The following is a 24,868-nucleotide window of genomic DNA, read 5'->3' as shown; positions in this document are numbered from 1 at the left end:
GTAGTATACTGTAGAATGCATGCAGAAATAACTGAAAAAAAATTTCAAACAAGAAAAGTAAAAATACACCAAAGAAATAAATGAAATAGAAAAAGCACTAAAAACTTCAATGGAAAAACAGCTGGTGCAGATAGTACACCAAATGAACTATTAAAAGAACATGGATTAAAGGTGAATACTCTATCCATTTATTATGGGAAAATGGCCAGATTAATAATAACTGTTACCGATCAACCTATCAAAAAAAAAGTGATTGCATGAACTGGAGAGGAAGATGATTAATAAACCCAAAGAAAATCTTCAAGAATATTAAAAGGAAAAAGAGTAAAAGAAAGAATATTAGGAAAAATAGAGAAACACGTAGGATTTAATACCAATAGTTTACGTATAGATCAAAGAACACTAAGAATAATAGAACAGTCAAAAGTATGGCATTCAAATCTTTATCTACTTTGTGAATTTCGAAAAGTTTTTGACAGCATTTAAAAAATATTAATGTCGTATTAGGGTATACTATGTAATATTATCAACATATTTATGAAAAATACAAATTATACACAAGAATTAACTTTTGGAAAAGTTTGAAATTACATTATACAGGCACCTCCATCGAGTCCGAAGTCATCGATCTATCATACCGTTCCTTGGACAGAAAAGTCAAAACTGACTCTGGCAACCCATTCCACTCATTCATAGCTTTCCAAGCAAAAAATTTTAGTCCTCGCACCCCTACTGACCACATTCATTCAACTTCTAGGGATGACCCCTTGTTCTGGTCTCTCTAGAAAAGTGCCGAAACATTTCCCCTCCATCAATCCTATAAACCTTCTAAGCAGTTTAAATATGTATCAAATCCCCTATTTTTCTCCTATCAATTAACTTCTGCAATCCACACACCTTCAATATATCCTCCAAGGGCACATTCCACAGACCGCTCACCATCTTGATCACTCACCTCTGAATCCTCTCCACCGCTTCAATATCCCCAAGAAACCCGGGGTACCAGACTTCTGCACAGTAATCCATTTTTGGCATATCAAGGCCTTATAAAGAGGAATTAACTTCTCTACTTAATGTTTCTTTTTTTGCAAAGTTGATTATCTTCACGTACAAATTATTCACAAATATATACAACAGAAGCATTTAATGTTAAGTAAATATCTTATTTACAGGGTGTTCGGGATAAATTTGACAGTTTCGTAAGGAAAAAGAAAATCTTCTTTGTATCTATTAAATTTAATGAATTGACAAAAAACATTACAGGCAGAGTTAATTACAATACTATCAACAAGATTTACTCAAAATAACCACCATTAGCATCGATCACAGCTTCAATTCTGCTTCGGAACCTCGAACAAGCTGATGCTACAGTCTCCCTGGGAAGGGCCGCAAAAACTGTTTTAATTTTATCCATTAACTGGGCTTTTGTATTACTGGAAGTGCGATTGGTGTCTTTTTCAACTGCGCCCCATACAAAATAATCCATGGGGTTAAGGTCTGGGGAGTTTGGAGGCCAAACATTTGGACTGGTGAAGTCGTAGAAATTTTCAGACAACCATTTTTGACTTTTCCCAGAGGTGTGGCAAGGGGCCGAATCCTGCTGCCATACATACGGCCTACCATTGGCTACCCTTGTTATCCAGGGCTTGACTACAGTTAGCAACTCCACGAACAAAGCCCGAATTCCAATGCCAGGGTTCTTCAACACCTGTTCCTGCAGATTTGCGAGGAATTCTGCTGTACGAACGCAATCAGATCGTCTGCTAGGGATCTTTCTTCTTGCTACATCCTCGTAGTCACCATTGCAAGTCTCTAGTTCATGCCTGACTGTTTTTACTGTATTCAGGGAGCATTGGGCAGCAGTCGTAATATCCTTATTTTGATGGCGGGCACGAATCATCATGATACAAGTTATTCTCTTCCATGATTCAGGTGGGTTCCAGCTATCCATCCTTTCTGACATCTTGTATATGAATGAAGAAGGGTCCAAACTTTTAAATGAAGAGAAGTGTGTGTTAATACATGTAACTTACGGAAAAATATAATTAATTATAAATATGTCAAATTTATCCCGAACACCCTGTAAATGTTTATAAATAATAGTGTATTTTACATTTTCCTCATGTTTACATTGATTATTTAATGTGTTAAGAGATTTTTCATATTAACGATATGGAATAATTTTATATAATTATACACAATTCTTTTCTGCATTTTGTATACATTTATATTTCAATCTGCAGTTCATTTTAATTCGCAAATTATATTTAGTTGATTTTTTATCAATAGGAATGCTGAATGGATTCATTTCACTTTTTAACATTGCTATTTTTTTTAATCAATTATGTTGTTTGGGTAGCATTTGTTTTCTTCCTCGAAGCTTCTGCAGAGCTCATCTGAGAAGATAAGAGATGGTGGTGATTTTGTGGTTTTGTTTCAGTAACTGTAATAAGCCGGTTGTTGATTTAACTGTTTATATGTATGTGTTTGGAAACTGATATGAAGATGTATATATATGCATAAATGATTTTTACAGGTAACGTGTAGAGGCGAGCATACGCGCCCACAGACTATCACTGTTCGAGACGGGTCAACTTTCAACTTTTTTGCATGTGGGATCGATTTCGATATGGCGTTTGTCCATGTAATGGTATTTTTGAGGGATTTGTTATAGGTTTGTGAAAAATTTCCCTGTAATTTTTAGTCTCGCTATCATAATTATATATAGCTCTTGTTTCAGCTCTCTGTATGTCCTAGGTTTCCGTCGTCGAATGGCAGTTTATCATGTCAAGAAGTTTCGAGTGGCTTTTCCTTAGTGATTATACTTATGTCATGTAGTTTGACTGTGGTCTTATCTTATGTTCCGGTTACTCTGTAGGTTGGAGTGAGGTAATGTTTTAACATGACTGTAGCGACATAAGCGTTTCGCCTTAAATATTCTGTTCTGTCCTTGCTGCCCGTGTAAGTGTGGACTGTTTTCTTCATATATAGGAGGGTGGATGTTGGAGAGTGAGATTTACTTTCTATGGGTAGTTTGGGAATTTTTTGAATAGCATTATCTTTGTTTATTTCGGGGTTTATATATATGCCATTACCAGTGGGTGATTTTTCATGTTGCATGTTTGTCAACGATATTTCCGTTATGAATGGATACTATGGCTGTGTCATCTGCTTATTGGAAGATTTTGCTTTTTAGGGGAAGATGGCTAATATCGTGTATATGTTAAATACAATGGGAGAATAGCTTGTGGTACTCCACAGGTTACCAGTATTAATTTGCTGTGCGCGATCCTGTACGTGTGATGTGCTTTCTATTTTACATGTATGCTTTGAACCACTGCAGTAGACCTCGGATTCCGATATGTTAGTTTGTTCAACAAAGTTTTGTATTGAGTCAAATACTTTTGTTAGGTGAATAAAAACGACTAATACTATTCTCTTTTTATCAAATACAGCGTTTATTAGGTGTATCCTCCGGGAGTGTTGCTGTTCCTTTTTTATTTTATTTATTTTTTTTGAAAGCCATATTGTGTTTTCTGAATTTTGGAATTTACAATGTATGTGGAGAGCATTGCAATACGCAATGCACTCCATGATTTGGTTGACTACAATGTGGTGATGGCTCTGTAATTGTTTCTTTTTCCATGTTATATGGGAGTGACTATACAATCTTTACTGTTTCAGGTATGTGTCCTGTTTCAAAGATTTTATTTAACAGTTTATAACTGGATAACTATAGATGGAGAAATGGACAATAGCAGAATCATCAAATAAATTGGATCAGTTGGAAGAAAATATAAAAGATATGAGACTGTAACAGACCCGAGGCCTAATACAAGATAGGAAGATGGGTATAACGGAACATAGGCAAGCAAGTAGGTCTGATTCTGCCTATTCCTGGTCCTTCGTTAAGGTTAATTTGAATTGCAAGTGAGTTTTTTGTTACTGTGGGGAACCACATTGACTTGGTTGCTCATGGTCCTAGCTGATGTTTCTTTGTGTGAGGAGAGAATGTTTCTTGTAGTTTATGGACAGACTTTGAAAAGTGCTGATCAGTTGTTGCCAACTGTTTGAAGGATTTGGGCTCGCAAGCAAAGTTCTATAGTTTCTCAGGCAGTGGTTTTGTGTATTGTCAGCAGTAGTGGCGGCTGACTTTGAACTAGAACAAGATAAGGATTCGTGACATGAGTATGGAATGTTTAGAATTTCCGCGGGGACGCATCTGTCTGGCGTCACGTTGTATCTTTTGGTTAACGTAAGGAGATGTGGTTGATGGTTAGAAATAAGAGTATGGAATCCTTGGAATTTTCTGGGTAACACATCTGTCAATGATGTCGCATTGTCCTTGGTTCGAGTATGGAATTCTGGGTAATTGTTTGCGTATGGAATTGTGGGTGATGGTTAGAGATAAGGATTGCACCTCTATGACGTTACGTTATGTCTTTTGGTTCAAATATGGAATTCTAGAGGTGGTTAGAGATTGGAATTCTGGAAGGATATTTGGTCAAATGGGGTCATCATCTCGTATGGAACTATGGGGAAATATTTTTTAATATATTGCAGTAGACAATTTATAAAATAACTACTGGATATCGGTGGTGTTCCCCTCAAACACTTTTTTCTCATATACGTAACTCATCCGAATATTTTGATTTGTCTAAAACTTTATCTTAAATTTCATTACTTTTTTCTAACTAAATGTTAACTTTATTAACAATTCTTAACAGATTAAATATGGAGAACGTGCCAACGACACCTTAATTTGTTCATTTAAGTTTACAAATACACATTTATTTGACTGAAATATTATTTACAAGTATATTCACAATGAAAATTCAAACATGTATTTACCTAGAAATATTTCACAAGATTTGTCTCTTTTGCTATTTTCCTGAAGAAAGGAAAATTTCAAAAGGTTTTGGGTTCGCTCATTTTTTAGTGTGCTCACGCGCACACACAAAAGATGATCTGCAGCCTGAAAGAACGAATTGCAGTAAATAAACTGAAAACGCATTTGATTCTTGTTCCTTATAGGTTTCTGTCCATTTCCTTATTGCAGCATTCACACTGTGGCTCATGAATACATCCTGGCGATGTATTCCCAGGGTTGTGAATGTTCTCTACTTACTGACATCAGCTGGGCAGAGTTTATTCATTTATGTATCTGTAGGAATTAAGATCTTAAAGTTCATTACTTTTTTCTAATTAAATCTTATCTTTATTACAAATTCTAACCAGAATAACTTAGCAAATAAAAAAAAGTGTATGTGAATTCACTGATTTCAAAAATAGATGTTTTTTTTTCTTTTTAACTGCCATATTTATCTTTTGCTTTAATAAGTGTTGACTAGAAAGAAATAACTAAATGAGACAAACAAGGATTGGAAGTAAAGTCGGTATCCTCTTCTGTTAATTTCACTGTAGTGTGACAGATGGCACACTACTACTTAGTAATTTGCACTCGTAATTTTTTGTCGCATTCATAACTAAACAGAAATGAAGACTTTAAACTTAACACGTGTCTGAAAGTAGGGTTACCATATTTCGTAAATAATATAGGACATCAATATCGACCATAAAAATGGTTTATATTTATTTTTAATGCATATTTATTTATTAACAATGTATATTTATGTTTAACATTTTATGTTAAAAATTTTATCCTAAAATTTTGTAGAGACAAATCTTATGAAATTTCGTGCTGCAAACTAATACACTTTTAAAAATCCATTCAGTGAATTATTAGTCTTATTTGTTCATGCAGACCTCATATTTCAAGAAACTGAACTTTTTGGATAAACACTCAGCTACATAAGTAGCTTGGAAGCATAAGGAATTGGATACTAAATCAATAGCCAGAATGTTAAGTGCAGAAGGTTTAACATGAAAAGTATAGTATCAGACTTAATGTTCAGTTGGAACAGTAATAAATAATTACTCTTTTTATTTGTGTTGGAAAAATACTTGACAACATAAGGATAAATAATATAGAACCATTCGAGGCACAGAGATAAGCTTTGCTCTGTGATGTCACAAAGTAAGATAAAATCATATCCACCAGCATGTGAAAACATATCCATGAGTCATCTGCACAAATGTTGCATTTTTGAAGAAACGGTCGGGGTTAGCTGTACAGATTACAATAACAATCGTTTGAGTGCCTTTTTCAGTTACTGCAATTTGTTCATACAGTGCAGCTATCGTATTGTATCCTGTGAAGTAAAATAATGGGTGAGCCACAAGTCTTAAAGTTTCTTTCTTCAGTTAAATAACACAAGACCAAGCTCTCCACAACTAAAAGGATGGAAACAGATTAAATAGTTGAGTGCAAATAGCCACGTGGTAGTGCCCATATATTTGCAAAACAGTGTGAAATTAACAGAATAGGATAATGGGGTATTTCTAACCATACTGTAAAGATATCGTCCATATACTCAAACCAGAACTGATGTCAATTAGAATGTTGGTATCATTAGCATCACAGAAGGACCGCTCATAAACATCAAAAGGGAGGATATGAGTCATGATTAGACAGGCTTTTACACTGACATAAACATAACACTAGTCTAAATTTTTAAATGTTTGGAACTTGTTAACATGGAAATTAACAAAGTATACTACACAGCTAATATTCGGTTGAAATAATTATTTGTGCTGGCAAAAGACGTTTCTAATAAGCTAACGCGGAGTCCAAACCCTTGTTTGTCTCATTTCCTTTAGTTAAACTAATGCTAAAGAAAAATACATTTTTTTAAAAAAATGTAATTACAGCTACAGAAGTAGCTTTGAAACACAAGGAATCGAAGGTAAAATTGATAGGCAGAAGGAAGAAGTTCGGCCCACAGTTTTGCAAGCAAAAGCAGTTTTTGTATGTCAACAAAGTAGACATAAAAAAGTAGATTTTGAAAAGCATACTTCGAATATTTGAGAAATATATCTCTTATTAAGAAATGTGGGAAAGCAGGCTCAAAGTTACACAGCAATTTTCATGAATACAGTGAAGTCGGGATTTTGTGCTTCAGTGGTCAGATGTTGATGCATCTGCAGAATTAATTCCATATCTACTTCAGGTACAATTAAAATGTGTTAACATTTTATTTTTATAATTTTTTATGGTCAACATTGATGTCCTATATTGTTTTCAAGGAATATGGTAACCCTACTTTCAGACACCTAAGGTTAATCTTAATTTATGTTCAGTTATGAATCAAAAAAAAAAAAATTTAAGTGCAAATTACCAAGTCGTGGAGTGCCATTTTTCCCTACAGTGTGAAATTAACAGAAGATGGAGGTGACTTTACTTCCAATCCTTGTTTGTCTCATTTCCTTTTAGTCAACGCTTGCTAATGCAAAAGATACACTGCAGTTCTAAAGAAAAAAGCATCTACATTGAAGTCACAGTGAATTCACACACAATTTTTTCATAAGTTATTTTGGTTAGAATGTGTAATAAAGTTAACATTTAATTAGAAAAAAAGAAACTTTTTAAGATCTTAATTCCTACGGACACAAACTCTGCCCAGATGACATCACTAAGTTAGAGAACATCCACAACCATGGGAAAACATCGCCACGAGCCATAGTGCGAATGTTGTAATATTAAGGAAATGGACAAACCGGTAAGGAACAAGAATCAAATGCATTTTCAGTTTATTTAATTCCATTCTTTCTTTCAGGTCGTCTTGTGTGTACTGTACTGTTTTGTGTATCTCATAAAATAACAAAAATGAGCGAACCCAAAACCATTTGGAATTTTGCTTTCTTCAGGAGAATAGCAAGAGACAAATCTTGTGAAGTATTTCTAGCTAATTACATTTTGAATTTTTCGTTATGAATATTATTGTAAATAATATTTCAGTCAAATGTGTATTTGTAAAGTTAAATGAACAAATTAAGGTGTGGTTGACATATTCTCCATATTTAAGAATATTTATTCTACTTAGAATTTGTAATAAAGTTAACATTTGAATCGAAAAAAGTAATGACCTTTAAGATCTTGGTTTTAGACAAATCAAAATGTTCGGATGAGTTATGTATATGAGAAAGTGTTTGAGGGGGTGGGGTGATGGGGACACCAATGATATCAGTAGTTATGTTAGGAAATTTCGAGCCAATGACCCTAACACTTGACCAAGTATCCTGACAGATTTCCAATTACCTAGAATTCCATATGCAAACCAAAAGAATGACGTCACTTAACTTTATCTCTACCATTACCCAGAATTCCATACGCAAACTACACGACAACATGTCAGATGTTCCCCCCTGAGAAATTCCAAACATTCCGTACTCATGTCACGAATCCTCATTTTGATCTGGTTCAAAGTGACACCCCTACTACTTCCAGTATCGTTCGTTGTTTCCTTTGTCGTTCTGAACTGTTAACTGGTTTCTATAATAGTTTCTTTTTGCAGTTCTGTGTTAGGAAATTCAGTTTTCTTTTGAATTCAGCTTGTATTGTTAGGTGACTTGTTTCCATAGGACATCTTTTCTTTATATATTCATGTTGTCTGGATTGGGAGCGTATTTTTATTAATGCTTAGTTATATATTTTATTAAATGTAAGCTTAAGATACGTTTTACGTCATCTTAAGCTTACATTTGAACAGCATATTTAGACTCTGTCTAAAGATGCTATCTGCATCCAGTCTGTTTTTATCATTTTGTTGTTTACTATTTGTTATTTACACTAACTACTCCGCCAGCCAGGCTGGCTGAACGGTTAGTATGTCTGCTCTCCAGTCAAGAGGCTACAGATTCGAATTCCGCCGTGGGCATGGATGTTTGAGTCGGTGGAAATACTAGCGTGGTGGATGGCGTTGGTGGGTTATGATTGGAAGCAGAGTTGTGCAGTAGATGCCCTCCTTCAATTCTCAATGAGTCTGAACTCCTTGGAGGTGAAATAATTTATTTTTCATATGGCTATTACATCGCAAGGAAAAGAAACATATACAGTGTTAGTCTAAACTGTATAAATCTAAACTCGACATCTGTTTATAGCACACACATTAAATATGCAAACAACGCCAGTAAAAATTACAAATACGAAAATTAAGATTCTATTATCAGTCAGATATTACAACTTTATATCTAAAGTTATTAATCCAGTGAATAATAGCAAGTGTTGGAACTAGGAAATCTTGCTCCTCTCCTTCGTATGTTCTCAGTGGGCATTCTTGGCGGATGGTCTGCTTCTCGTTTTCACATTGTGAGGAACGAATTTTCTAGCGCTTATTAAAAAAAAGTCTGCACATCGACCGTGGTTAGTCCTTAGCGGATTTAGAATAATCCAAGTTTTATGTGGAAGGTCGTATCCAGGTGGTTGTTCTTCAATGCAGGGAAGGTTCTGCAGGGCTAGTTCTGCAAACACCTCCCATTGGCGTCTCCGCTGTTGAAGTCAAAATTGTTCTCTAACAGTGTTATAGCAGTTCTAACAGGAGGATATTTTGATTTCAATCAATTTATTAAAATTGAAGCGTCTTTAAGCACTGGAGGATGGAGTTTTCCTGGATCTTTCTATACTTCCTGCATAAGGCGTTGGCTCTTAACAGTAGAGGAAGAATATGGCTTAAAATAGGAAGCCATTCTATAGAGGTACTCTTGTTTGTCCCTGAAATAAGACGCATAGTATTGCGCTATTTGTCAACCAAATGAGTGTGCGCGCTGTTAATCCACATCGGAGCTCCATATTCGGCGGTGGAAAATACAAGGCCGAGAGCTAAGCATCTACGCGTCGTCGCATAAGCTCCCCAAGATGCTTTTCCAGTCAGTTTCTGAATTATATTGCGATTCTTAATTTTATCCGATGTGTTCATGAGGTGATTTTTAAATGTCAGACATATCAAGAGTTATTCCCACGTACTTCTGGGTATTATTATCAAAGTTGTCCGTTAAGGTAAACCTGAAGTTCTCTATTGGCAAGTTTGTTACTAAGGTAGAAGCAGCAGGTCTCCGACTTGTTTGGTATTCGGTTAAAGCCGCCAATTCCAAGGGAATTGTCAGTCGTCAGTATTGTCTCTGTAGTTTCTATTGAGCCGCTACTTGTTGCCAGAGCCCAATCATCTGGCTATCCAAATATCCTTGATATTGGTATCTGTCATGTCGGCGATATACAAGTTAAATAACATCGGAGAAAGGACAGAACCCTGGGGGGAGCCCATTATTCAGCAATTTGCTTCCACTTGTTTTGGTTCCCATAATCTGGAATAGCCTGTTACTGAGCACATTAACAAACGCAGTTGTTTTGCATCTTGTAACTTTAAGTAGTTCATAAATGAGGCCCTGCCTCCAATATATTGTATACGTTAGTATGTTCACGACTGTGTTACTTTTTAATGTGGCAGCCTATTGATCTATGGATTTTATTTGGATCAGTCTTTAATCTTGTCGTTAATGAATATTTTGCTCTTATCCGGTATTTTTGAGCAGATTCTATTCAGTAAGTCTCCAATCATTTGAGACAGGTACTTAACAAAGTGATTGGTCGATAACTCTCTAACTGTTCATTTGGTATACCAGGCTTCAAAATGGTTATTTTTGATCTTTTAGACTCTGAAGAGTGACTTCAGACCTTATTAGTCTAATGAGCCAAACATTAAAACTATTTTTGAAAGTAATTCAGAATCGCATTTATAGAAAAAGTGAAGAAACTCTATGTGAAACAATTCGGCTTTCGAAATGGTTTTGGTACTAGAGAGGCCCTTTTCTGTACCCAAATATTGATACAAAAATGCATAGAAAAACAAATCTGTCTTTATGTGTTTCATAGATTTTGAAAAAGCATTCGACAAAGTCAGACACCCTAACTTAATAGAAGTCCTTCAACAAATAAGGCTAGACGAACAAAACATAAGACTAATAACAAATCTGTATTGGAATCAGTCAGCTACCGTTCAATTAGACAACATTACCACCAGTGATATTAATATCAAAAGAGGAGTGAGACAAGGATGTGTGCTCTCACCACTCCTGTTCAACATATGCAGAGGTAATCTTTAAAAAAGTATTGGAAGAATATCCAGAGGGAATCGCAATAAATGGAAAGATTGTTAACAACCTACGATGTGCAGATGACATTATGGATCTCCAAAAACTCGTTGACAGAGAATACATAGAAAGCCAAAGAATGGGAATAAATATAAACATCAAGACAAAATACATGATCATCAGCAAACATCCAGCCTCATCAATGAAATTGACACTCAATGTTAAAAATATTGATCAAGTGTCAAGATATAAATAACTTGGTTGCTGGCTTAATGAACGGTGTGATCCAGAAATAGATATAAAGAAAAGGATTGAAGTTGCACGGCAGTCCTTCATGAAAATGAGAACACTATTCTGCAATAAAGACCTAAACATGGCAGTCAGATGCCGAATGCTGAAATGCTACGTGTGGTCTATTCTGCTCTATGGAGTTGAAACATGGACATTGAAGGCGACAACCATCAAGAAAATCGAAGCCTTTACTATTTGTTATTTACTTTACTGTGGGTAGCTATACAAAAGAATTTACTGAGATGTGGCTATACAAAAGAATGCTAAAGATATCATGGACAGAAAAAATTACCAATAAAGATGTCTTAAAATCCATTGGCAAAGCTAAACATCTTGTACAAATAATCAAGAAACGAAAAACATATCTTGGCCACATCATGAGAAACAGCAAATACCAACTTCTACAAACCTATTTTAGTAGGAAGAATTGGTGGCAAAGGAACTAGAAGAAAAAGAATATCATGGTTTGACAACATCAAGACGTGGACAGGAAAGAGCAGTACACAACTGCTCAGATTAGCACAAGAGCGCAGTTTGTTCGCCAAGATGGTCGCTGACCTTCGATAGCACAATAAGAAGACTCTGAAGGTAATGTCCAATCTGTGAAATATCGTCGTTTACTATAGTTTGGTTTAGGATGCTACTATACTGAATTGTAATCTCACTGAGTTAAGGGTTATGGTTTAATATGTAAGTGTGATGCAGTGACATAATGGTCTGCAGTTTGCACGTTATGACGGCTGTGTAGCTTCGGATGGGTCCATATTTATGTGCTCAATACAGGATGAGGTGTTATATTCACGACGACAGTAGCATATTTTATCCTGATCAGGTCGAGATATTGTGCTGTTATGTTCCTAATGTTTATATTCATGTCATCTATTATCAGGTATTTTGAAGCGCCTTCCTCCGTGGCAGAAAGCCACCTGTTTAGTTCATCTAGAATTTCGTGGTGCTTAAATTGGGTGGTTTGCATATTGCGTTTAATATCGGACTTCTCTTGTTTGTTTTTAACTTTGATGCATATGTTTTCTGCAAATTCTAATTTACAGTTTATTTCTAATTTGTTTGATAAATATTATAGCACCACCTCGTTTAGTTTATCTGCAGTGTTTGTGTTGTTGAAAGTTTGGCATGTGGTAGATGGCTGCCTCTTTTGTTGTGGATGCTTCTGTTATATGTTTCAATACTATGTTGCTATATCTTCCTTCAGCTAAGCTTACAGGGTCGGCCAGTATTTTGGAATGCTCCTGATATTGATATGGAGAATAGTCCTTTAGGGGGGGGGGGGGCACTTGCTTCCATTCTCTTATCGATTGGAATGTGGTAATTGTCATGTTCTGGGTGTGATTACATCTGCTTGGTGGTGGTGTGAGTTCGTTTAGGTTGGTATGTTCTCTTGTTTACGACTCATCAGTGTTCCTTTTAATGTGGCAGCATGTTGATCTTCTATGGATTTTATTTGGATTAGTTTTAAGCTTGGCTTTAATGAATATTCTACTCTTATCCATATAAACTGGCATTTTTTTTTTGCTTTCCTGGATATCTTTTGGACTGAATACCGACTGGATATCTTGATTTTATGGGAGCGCAATTTTCTGGCTTACCTGAATTAACGTGTCTTTTATGTTGAACAGCAATTTCTGGAGACCATCTATGACAGGGATCTTCAACACATGGCCCGCGGGTCATCTGTGGTCCGTAGAGCTCTTTACCATGGTCTGCCTCCATTTTGAAAAAATAACTACTTAACATTAAAACGCTATGAAATAAAAAAAAAAAATTTCAATGAAGCCCGCGGGCCACCAAGCTATACTCCTGTATTTAGAATTGTAAGGTGCTTTCCAGATTCACAAGGAACGCTGTGCATTTGATACTTTACATAAAATCCTATAAAAATGAATATTAAATAGACATGCTTCTTCAGCCATCTACCAGCGCAAAGGTACTTATGTACCAGTACTAACGTCGCATGTAGATGTCTGAAGCAGTAGTTCGTTCTAGTGCTTTCGAGATACATCTCGAAGGTTCTTGATACTTATTTATTTTCATATAAATACGAGAAGATCTTATCCAGTCAGTCGTGAGCAGTGTGACTCGCGTATAACAGCACGCAGGTTCGTGTCAGCCATAGAGTATTATGTGTTATATTGCCACTTTTCTCATTCGTGAGAGACATTCATCGGATAATAACCGTTACATGGCCATTTTGGATCATTTTTTGGGTTCACCTTCCATTACTATGGCGTCTGTGAGTAAAAAGCAAATCAAGTGATTCGTGTCGGGTTTTTAATGAAAAGTGGACCAATTTGTACTTTTTGTGCCGATCAACGATAAGCCAGTGTGTTTTAATTTGTCGTGAGTCAGTATCAAAAGAATGCAATATAAATCGACTCATTCAAAGAATGAGTCCAATTTCGATCGCGTTCAAGGGCAGCTTCGTGTGGACAAAGTGAACCGTGTCCAAATTGATTTAAAATGCCAGCAAGGTACCTTTTTTTTTTAAAAGGGAGTGGGAAGAGAGCGAAACGTGAGTCAAAGTTATGTAATAACTGAAAATTTTGCTAAAAATCAAAAGCCTTCTTGGACAACCAGTTTTTGAAAGAGTCCTCATCGCTGCTGTGGAAATTCTGTGCCCAAATAAGGAAGTGTTTAAAAAACGAGTTTGTCTGGGGTAGCTATAGCACGATGTGTCGAAGGACTTGCCAATGACATTGAAGGAACTTTAAAAAAAAACGGTCGTCCGAATTTACGTCATATTCACTTGCTTTAGATGAGCGCACAGATATGAAGGATACAGCACAGATGGCTATCTTTTTCCGTCGCATTGATCAATTCAATGTGACAGAACTGATATTGCTCGTACCCAGTGAAGGGAACGACAGAAAGTACTGATATTCTTTAAACCACCAAGAAAACACTCCAGCGTTTCGACCTCAGCTTAACCAACACTCGAGGGTGTGGTAACTAATGGTGCCCTGCTATGGTGGGAAAGAACGAAGGGTTTGTTGCGCTGCTGTGGAACGAACCGGAACTAGAAAGAAAATATTTCGTCCATTACCACTGTTTAATCCACCTGGAGAATTTTTGCGCGAAAATGATTGGATTTGAGAATGTCACGAAAGTTATTGCGACTGTCGTCCACTACGGAATTGAATCAAGTCCAAGATTTTTCGACTCGAGTGATCACAGCGATGTGGTTTATTATGGTGATGTGCGTTCGGTCAGCAGAGAGAAGATTCTTAAGAGTCTGACTTAAGGAGCGAAATACAGCATTTATGCAAACCAAGGTGAATCCGATTGCGGAATTTAACGATCCGAAGTGGATGACACTTTGCCTCTGTGACCTACATCTCGTTGCATATGAATGACCTAAATACGCGGGCTACAATCTAAAGATCAACTGGTTCACACTGCTTGATCAGATCAAAGCTTTTGTGGCCAAGCTCAAATTTTGGGAGACACAACTCTCAAAAAAAACTTAACTCATTTTCAGCTTCTCGCTGAGTCCAACTGTTCGTCTCTTGATGAATACGCTACAAAATTAGCTGTGTTGCGAATTAGAGATTTGTTGATTTTCCTAAACAATAGTCTTTAGATTTATTTTCAATGCCATGCAGTGTTAATGCTGCCGAAATGCCAGGCTCAGTACAAATGGCGCTGCTTGAACGCCAAAACAACTTTGAGAGAAAAAGTATTCAATGTGCCCTTGCTTATATCTTACATACTTCATTTCGGATGATGCATTCCCTAATTTTCGCCGGCATGCTTTGTTAGGAAGCACATACTTATGTGAGAAGTTCTTCTCCAGAATGAAGCATGTGGAATCTAAGACAAGAACTCAGATTACAGACTAACATCTCGAGAATACTCTGCGCATAGCGACTTCTAACATTGATGCAACATCGACAAATTGGTCAAGGAAAAACTTGCCAAGTTGCCCATTGACATTGCAAAAAAGTAATGTTTTCTTCGTTAAATTATCTTTTTTCAAGTATTGAAAATTTTTTTTCAAGAACCCGACTCATACCTACGCTCTTAAAACTGAGTTTATTTTTATAGGATTTTATGTAAAATATCAAATGCACAGCGTTCCTCGTGAATCTGGAAAGCACCTTACGATTCTAAATACCGCAGTAAGCTTGGTGGCCCGCGGGCTACATCGAAATTTTTATTGCGGCCAGCACTGTCCGAAAGGTTTAAGACACCCCCCCCCCATCTGAGATCATTTTTATACTGTTGTTGGTTTAGGAGTTCGTAATGTTTTAAAGAATATAGTTCTTTCCGTGGTTCCGTTGTCTCTAAGTTATGCTGTCTTTCCGTTAGCTCTTTAACGTAGAGTTTCTCTAAAGGTCTTCAATACGTCTTCTACCAAACTTATTAAATTTAATAAATTCCTCATTGGTTGAATTTTCAGTAATTTTTGTGAGGTATGATTTTCAAATAGCTCTCCAACTAAATTGATCACAAAACCTAAGACTGTTTAATCTACTTGTAGCAATACATTTAAAATGGGCTCAACTGAGTTTCCGTTATTGTACTCCTTGTTTTTCATTTACTCTGCTGTTGATTGTTGGGTTAGCTGTTTCCTGCCTACAGCTTTGAAGACGAAATTCCTTTGTTTTCTCGACAATGTGGGCATTTCCTATCGTTATGCTTCGCATTCGATTTTTGCTGTCAAGTGACCTCGGACAATCCTGAACATAGAAAACGTATATTTCTCTTGGAGTTCCTGCATGTTATGTAGCTTTCTTCCCCCGTAGGCCTTCCTGTCATTTGTAGCTCTTCATATTTTTGGTTTTGGGAATCTTGGTGTGACTGCAAAAATGGCAACTTTGTTCTCCTCTCGCGTGTTTTGACCACAGTATACTTCGAACATTTAATCTTAACTTATTACTTAACAGATACTTAGTTTACATCCAAGTTCGGTTTTTGATCAGAATTCTTTATTACACTTTGTATTTTAATCCACAAAAAAAAATACTGCTAAAGCGCCGTCTATTAATTCACTAGCTAAGTAATCCTATGGGCTACCTTTAGCAATGTCCTCTAAACTTTAACTCTGTCTACCACAACCCCTAAATCTCAAGCTTCATCTATTTCTTGGAGTGCGGTGCCATCAGTGATACACAGCTTGTAATCTATTTATCCCAAAATGCATTACTTTACATTTCTCAACATTGAACCCATTATCTTCTTGCCCATACTGATAACCTATTTAATTCATCCTGCAAGCCCTCCACATCGCTTGATTAACTACTACTCTAATTTCGCATCAGCAAACTGAATATTTCCTTTCAGGTTATTACCTATATCATTTATATACAAATTAAATAGCAATGGTCCCAGCACTGAACCTTCTAGCACACCACTAGTCACCTGCGTTCACCTTGAATCTGCTCCTCCATATACCACTTTGATATCTATCCATCAACTACCCTCTTATCCACTTAACTAGTGTCATATCAATCCATGTTTGTTCTAATTTTCGTAACATTTCCATATTTTGTCAAATACCTTTGTAAAATCATTCTGCAAAGAAATTATTTTGCCCTCTTTCCACCCCCTTGGAACTAAGACTTAAACAGCCTAGTAAGAGGCATTGCCAGTTCCCTTGCACATTCTCCCAAAACCCTATATGATATCCCATCTAATCATACACATGTATTTATACTGAGATTCTGCAATATCCTCAGAACCTCCAATTCATCCACCTCCTGTTCCTAGATCAGTATCTGTTAGATAAGTTACAGTAACCTCAGTAGGATGATGTACCCTAGCAAAGTGGTCACTCAGAAACTCAACTATTTATCCGCTTCTCTCTCCTCGTGACTATCACACTCATTAAGGTTAATCTTCCATAGTTATTATTACTCTTACATTGGCACGTGATGAAAGAACTCTTTGGGATTTCCTTTGGTCTGTTGGCTAGATTCTTATTTCATTTTGCATTCGTTACCATGCTGATCGTCTTTCTTGCTTGAACCTTGTACTTTCCATGAGTTAGCTGTTTACCTTTTTTATATACCCATCCACAACCTTTTCTGCAACCTTGCTTAATGATATTACTCGTCCATCTAACTCCTATCTGATTAACCCTCCTTACCTTAGGTATACAACTTAATACTGCTTCCTCTAGATGATCCTCAACTATATCCCATGCAATACTAATATCCTTACCCTGCAGTGTCTTATGCAATGGCACAGATTTAAGCTTCGTCTTCCTAAGCTTCTTATAATAACCTGCCTTGTAGTTCCATAAATATCCCTTCATACAACATTCCTCCTGTTTTACAATCTCCCCAAGTCAAGATGGTCACTTCCTCCAATTGGAGGCAATTTGGTCACCTTGGTTATGGAAAGCTCTTCTGATCCTATGACCAGGTCCAATACTCTCCCGCACCTTAGCCCCCCCTTCATCATATGTTGCCATAATTATCTTTTAGTAGGTGTATAAATTCTATTTCCTTATTTCCCATGTGATCTTTCTTCCTTCCAGTATATATCTCCATACATTCAAGTTCCTCATAATGATCACTCAACCTGTAGTTATTGTACTAATTTGCCGAAGCATGTCTTCCTGATCAATCATCTGTGTAACTCTCGGGCCTATAGCCACAGTCAACTATGTTTTTCTTACTGGTCTTAATCTCTCCAGATTGCGTCAAATGAACAGCCACCTTCCCGCTCGCTTCTCTTCTATTCTTTTTGATGCAATTAATATGCTATTCGGCAGTACTACTCTTCTCATCCTACCTTTATCTTCCTTGAAAATACTCAACACCTCACATTCTATCTCTGTAGTTACAGAGATAGAATGTGAGGTGTTGAGTATTTTCAAGTTGAGTATTTTCACTATCTGTTATAGTGAAATTAAAACACTAGTTATACGAAGTGGCATTCTCTCCCAAGAATATTTCTTGTACATTAAGTTGAGAACTGCCAGAAAAACACGAATACAGTGGAATTTCTAGATTTTGCAGATCTATTCGTCTGGTGAATGGACGTGACGTTGTATAGCTCATATTCGCTGATTTTTGCTGATTTATTAGCGTGTTTCAGATCTAATTGCGTACTGTAGTTTTCGGTAATTATTTAAATTAAGGGGATATTTTATCCCACATTATTTCAAAGCCGAATAAGAAAACTAAGATAGAAATCAAAGAGTTTCATGCCGAATATAGCAAACTATAAAAGTTCCAGTCCAAGGGTGAGCAAACACCTGGGTGGTACAATACCGGGCAACTCGTTGTAAAGGCGGATAAAGCTTGGGATCGCTATTCTTAATATTTGCCCTAATGTAAAACTCACCCTAGGAGATGTATATTGTTTTACATTCAGGGAGATAGGTCACTACCCAGACCGGTTTCAACCTTTATTGAGGTCTCATCAGTGAGCAGGTAGACCAAATAATACCAAGATTATAGTGATGATAGCTTTAATACTTTACAGTACGAGTTGCCAAAAAGGTGCACAGATAAATTAATGAAGATAAATTGAAACATCTCACAGGGGATGAGTTTTACATTAGGGCAAATACTAAGAATAGCGATCCTAGCTTTATCCACCTTTATAACGAGTTGCCCGGTATTGTACCACCCAGGTGTTTGCTCACGCTTGGACGAACTTTTATAGTTTGCTATATTCGGCATGAAACTTTTCTATCTTAGAGTTTTCTTATTCGGTTTTGAAATAATGTGGGATTAAATATCCCTTTAATTTAAATAATTTTAATACCGCCGAAGTAAAGCCTTTTGGCTCTTTATTTCGTTAATTTTTCAGTGTAATTATTGTACTACAGCAATTTTATAGCATAATTGCTGAAATCTAATTAGTTTTTACTACTCATAAGAACAGTGCCGAAAACTCATCACAACAAGACGGTGTCTAAAACTCATTCTTACTGAGGAACGCGTTTTTCCTAATAAACAAAAGTGCTGCTACGGTAATAATTTATCTGAGGATAAGTTGGCATCTCAATTAAAAGAAATTAGTAGAAAATCGTCCAGAGAATTGGAAAAGGTTTGACTAAAGTTTTAAACAGGATAAAGAAAGTATGAACTTATTAATCATATTAATAGCAACAAGGTACGCTATTTATAATCTAAAACAATAGGCGATATGGTGTAGTGATTGAATCTTAATTTGCAGATGGAGTTGTCCATTTAAGTTTCCCGCGGGAGAAAATTCAAAATGACAAACGTAATTGAAAAAAAAAAAAATTAGGATGGTAGCTACTAATTTAGGTAAATATGAGAGATATGAAAGGTCTGTTGGAAGAAGCGAAACAACAGTTTGAAATCCTAAGATTGCTACCCATTTATGACAGTACTGAGATGAGAAGAACAATGAGCAAATGGTTCACGCGCAGGCTGGGTTCTTGATGGCAGAAAAGACTTTAAAAAGAGATGGTTGGCACTTGAATTCATTTGATATCAGGAGTATGGAGAAAGTTCTTCTTGGTATAAGACCTAATGCAGGCAAACAAGATCAAGGGAGGAAGGAGGAGGAAAATGTGTGAAGTTCAGCTATGGTATTCAAACGTGATAAAGATGTCTTCGAACATAGTTATGTGTCAAAGGGGTGGGAAAATATGCTTTGGGTTCGGACCTTTTTTAAATATGTCTGTCTGTGGAGGGAATCGAGAAAATTCTAGAACAAGACCAAATACATTGCATATCTGATCCTAAAAAATAGGCTAGGTCGTAATTTATGTCTACACACAAATGACAGGAGCATTAGAAACAAAGGGGTTGATTTATTGAATACGATGTGGCCTAAGATAGTTAGCATTTATGAAACCTGGCTATCACAATCGGATGTGGTGAGTGGGATCGAGTGTAATGTGTATACTATTTTTAGGAATGACAAATAGGGTAGGAGGAGTATTACTAATTGTGACTTAAGTCCAGTTAGGGTAGCAACACAAAACAATGATGGTTACAATGTCCCATGCAGCGGTGAGTTTGAGTATCTGGTATGAAGTGGAGGTTACAGAATGAAATATGGTAAGATGTTGCTACAGACTTGGCGGCTCAGTTGCAGGTGACGAAGAAATGCATCTCCAATTTAGCCTTATGGGTACCAAACGAGTGATCATTATGAGCGAGTTTAATTTCCCAAGCATTGATTGGATAGATGAGAAATCACATAAGAGGAATTTATTGAATTGTTGCAAGACACCTTCCTCAAGCAGCATGTGAAAGAAGGAACTCTAGGTCAGATTTGCTCATAGCGCCAGAAGGATCTCTGTTAAGAATAGCTATTTTATCACCCACCAGTTGAGTGATCATGCTGTACTTTCTTGGAAAGTATCTAATTGTATTGATGCTCCGATTGAAACGGGTTACATGCTGAACTACAAAGCTAGAAATTATCAACTTAGCAGAATTGGACCCAGGGTATCAGTTACTGAATGGGAAAAATATCAGCAATGCATGGGAATCTTTTGAAAATGTGCTTAAATGAAGTATCTGAATGTATCCCTAGTGTTCGAAGAATAAATAGGTTGGGTGATAAATTGATGTGTAATCTTATCAAGCAAGAGATCCACAAGGTGATCGGAAAGAATATAGCGTATTCTTTATATTAACTTTATTTGAAATAAACTTCAGGCCAGAAAAGAAACTAGTATTGTGCTGAAAGCTGAATTGGAGTGAAAAATTAAAAACATTGGCCATGCAAAGTAAAGGCAATCTAAAAGAATTTTATCTTAATACCGCAAGCAAAAGAAATAATGAATGTGAAAGAATCTTTATCGAATGCACATGTTACTGATTAACTCATGTTAATGACTCGAATTAATGAGATTGTTCAGTTATTAAGTGCACGCTTTGCTAAGACATATCAACCAGCTGTATGTAACATGCTACATTGGATGAAGTTAGAGGTTCATGAAAATGAGGTTGAAGAGCTGTAGCATAACCTAGATAAGAATTTGTCTAAAGGGATAGATGGAATATCAGCCCGTTTGCTAAATGAATACTCAGCCCAGTTGGATACGCCTTTCATAGCTTTGTATAACTTGAGTCTAGCTCAGGAATGATTCCACGAGAATGGAATGTATGATAGTTCCATTGTACAAAGGTAGTGAAAAAAATTGATGTATTTAACTACCGACGTATCGGTTTCTCTGGAATGGTGGTGAAGATTTTAGAAATTAGTAAGACCTTGCATACAAAAATGGGTAGAAAAGCTAGCTATACTCTGCAAGGAGCAGAATGAGTTTACTAAAGGAAGGTCATGTTTTAGCAATTTGCTCATATTTATAACAATGTTACAGCCAAGTTAAAGGGAATGAATACACCATGATATTGTTGGATTTTTCTAAGGCACATGATAGGCTACTTCACGAAAAGCTGTTACATAAAGTGAAGAACATGGGATTGGAATATACTCTTGACTTGGATCAGGGGATGGTTGAAGGATAGATATCCAAAAGTGGTATACAGATGTGTGAATCTGCCTGATTTAAGGTGACCAGTGGTGTACCTCAAGATTAAGTCCCTGGGCCATTATCCCTGGGTACTTAGGGATGGTATTGGTATTCATCGCTTAGAAAATGATTTGAATAGGCTTCAGATTTGGGCAAACAAAAATTGCTGTTAGTTTACTGTTAATAAGTGTAAAGTTATGCACTTTGGCATGTTAGAATTCCAGCGGTATATTAGCGGGGTTATGTTACGTGATAATGAGGAATTGGTGGATAGGAATTTGAAGTTCAGAAGTCACATAGCAAACGTCGCAAATACAACTCAGCGGTTATTTGCAATATTGAAGCGAACCTTGACATGTAAGGATAAGGAAGCCATTTTGCCTCTTTACAAGGATTTTATAAGACAACACCTGGATTATTGTGCGCAGATTTGGTCTCCCGAAATCCAAAGGGATAGAGAAGATGTGGAAAGGGCGCAAAGAAGTTGGAGATTATATCCGGATTATGGGACTTAGATTAACAGGAAGAAGAGGAGTGATATGGTAGAGTCTGGATTTTGAATGGTTGTCATAGGATATCATCTGAAATAAATTATATATTTAGTTTAATCCTTTATCCAAGTGTAAGCAAACACAGTTTGCTCCTGAAGTATCGTCACGACTGGGGCAACTCGTATCAAAGGTTGACAAAGCTTTGATAAGAGCTTCCCCAGTCCTGACGATACTTCAGGCGCAAACTTTGTTTGCCTACACTTGGATAAAGGATTAAACTAAATATATAATTTATAGTCTAACCAAGTGGAAATAAACTTCCAACATCATCTGAAATATTTAGTTTATTCGGAAGTTGAGAGAACATGGGCACCCATGAAAGTTAAATTTATTTGCAGTTAAGAAAGGGGTAGGACCAAGGTTTTGGTCCCAGAGAGCAGTGCGTGGAGTTTGCCGTTTAAAGGTAGTAAACGCATCTAGTATGAATGAATTTAAGGGAAGGTATGACAGGTGATTTGGGTGATTTATAGCCTCCCTCGATGAGTCCTTCACTACCTGGAGGTCTCATGTAATGATATACACAATACATGAAGACAAACTAACTCAATGAAGAGGCACTGTTGAATTAAGAATAAGCAAATGATAAAAGACTGTAATGGATGGTCAAATTTTACAAACAGAACTTTAGTTACCCAGTATTAATAATAAACAGTGAGGAGCAGAAGATAAATCGAAGATGCAGAGCGCACAGGTAATTTATTACGTGTTAGGAAAAATATGGAGATCAGAATAAACAGCCTTACAATCTGGTTATGTAATACAAATATTTAATCAGTTCTACTCTATGCACCAGAAACATGAACAACAAACACAATTAGAAAACTGCTACGCTTTGTAAATATTTAAGAATTTTACAAATAAAATGGGCAGAAAAGATATCCAATTGAGGGCTATGACAAAACAAACTAAACAAAACCCAATGTTTGACATCCGTTAGAAAATGGAGATGGATAGAGCATGTACTAAAAACCAGAAAGGATAGTCAAATAATCAGAGTGGAGTCCGCAAGAAATGAGGGAGAGGTAGACAGACCAAAGATGAGCTGCCAGAGGAGTAGAAAAGATCTGGATAGATCAACGATGAAGATCCGTGTTTAAGTCCCTATGCTCCCATTGGAGTGAAGAGGAATAAGTGAGATAGGGAAATAATCCCTGTTTTCAATGCATAACACTCTCCTCCATTATAAACCCATTCAATGAATGGTTCCCCAACGGTATTCATTTTTTAAAGAGTGAATAGAAGCTTAGTTTTTAATGAATACCTATCCTCGATTATACGGTTTCTTAACTGAATAACTGATAACTTATTATAATTTTAATATATGATTACCACGAAAGTAATTTCTAAATAAAATCTGCAACCTTATAATTGTATCGATTACAGATAGCGAATAATTGGCCGCACTTATATCGTCTTTTTTCAATGGATGATTTAATTCCTTTTATATAATCATTTTCAATGGATGATTCACCTCTCATTGAGGTCTCTTTTTTAATGACTTGTTCAATAAAGATAGTGAATCTTTGTCACCTGTCATTTTTCAAAGTCACTAGCTCCATATTGTTTTAAATGAATAAGTGACACCTGTGCCCTTTTTAAATGGATGAATATAAACTCAACTATTGTACGCGTATTTCATTTGTGGTTAGTGTCACGTGATACTTTTTGAATTAATTACAACTTATGTTATATGGAAATTCATCCATTGTAAAAAAAAAAAAAAACTGAGATCAGTTTTTTATTGGACTGAGTGGGGTTGAAGCTTGCGCGCGCACACCATTTCATTAAGCAGCACACGTGGTGACACTGCCAGTTTGTTTTGGTTTGTTCTTGTGGAAGTTGGAATGGAAATATGGGTGCGTTTAGAGGTGATGAAAAAGTTACAGGAACTTAATCAGAAACCTTTATTTGTTTGAAAGTAGATTTCAGAAGCCTGCAAAGCCTCTAAAAATGAAAAGGAAGCGGTTTTCGTGTGATGATATTCAAGAATATGAAATCCTAACTTCTGAAGAAAGCAACTGATTTTATTAATAATGGAGGGATTGTTTATACAGCTGTAAGCCCAACTATTTTAAATTTCCTCATGAATAATGTTAATGAGGAAGTAGGGAAATTTTACTTAAATGTTTTTTTTTTTATTCCAAGATATATTTTATTGTAGAAATGAAATTTAAATATGTAGTTGATGAGACAACTAAGTTGTTATGAAATCTTTTAAATATATCTACATATTTGTACGTTTTATATTTAAAAATATTTTATATTTGAATTCTCTTTTCTTACGAGACGAATAAGTGCATTTAATATATTTAAAGGTTTGGGGAAGATAATAGTGGAGACAGATTCTGCCGGAGTTGGTACTAAAGCTAAACATTCGGTTACAGGAAAATTCATTGAAAGACAATTCGTCGAATGAACAATTCATTGAAAGACAATTCACCGAAAATTTTAAATTTTCGATAATGTTATGGTAAAAGTAATCCATTTAGAACAAAAACTGAACCGTGCAGACAGCTTCCTGTACCAACAACTTCTAAGTCATTTAAGTCAGAGTTTTTGTACATAGTTTGGACACATTATTTCTCTGTCGCCCCGAATATAGCTG

Source organism: Typopeltis vanoorti, chromosome 18 (assembly GCF_054136105.1).
Source record: "Typopeltis vanoorti isolate ZY-2024b chromosome 18, IOZ_Tvanoo_1.0, whole genome shotgun sequence".
NCBI classification, from domain to species: domain Eukaryota; kingdom Metazoa; phylum Arthropoda; class Arachnida; order Uropygi; family Thelyphonidae; genus Typopeltis; species Typopeltis vanoorti.
Note: the sequence above shows the minus strand (reverse complement) of the source record.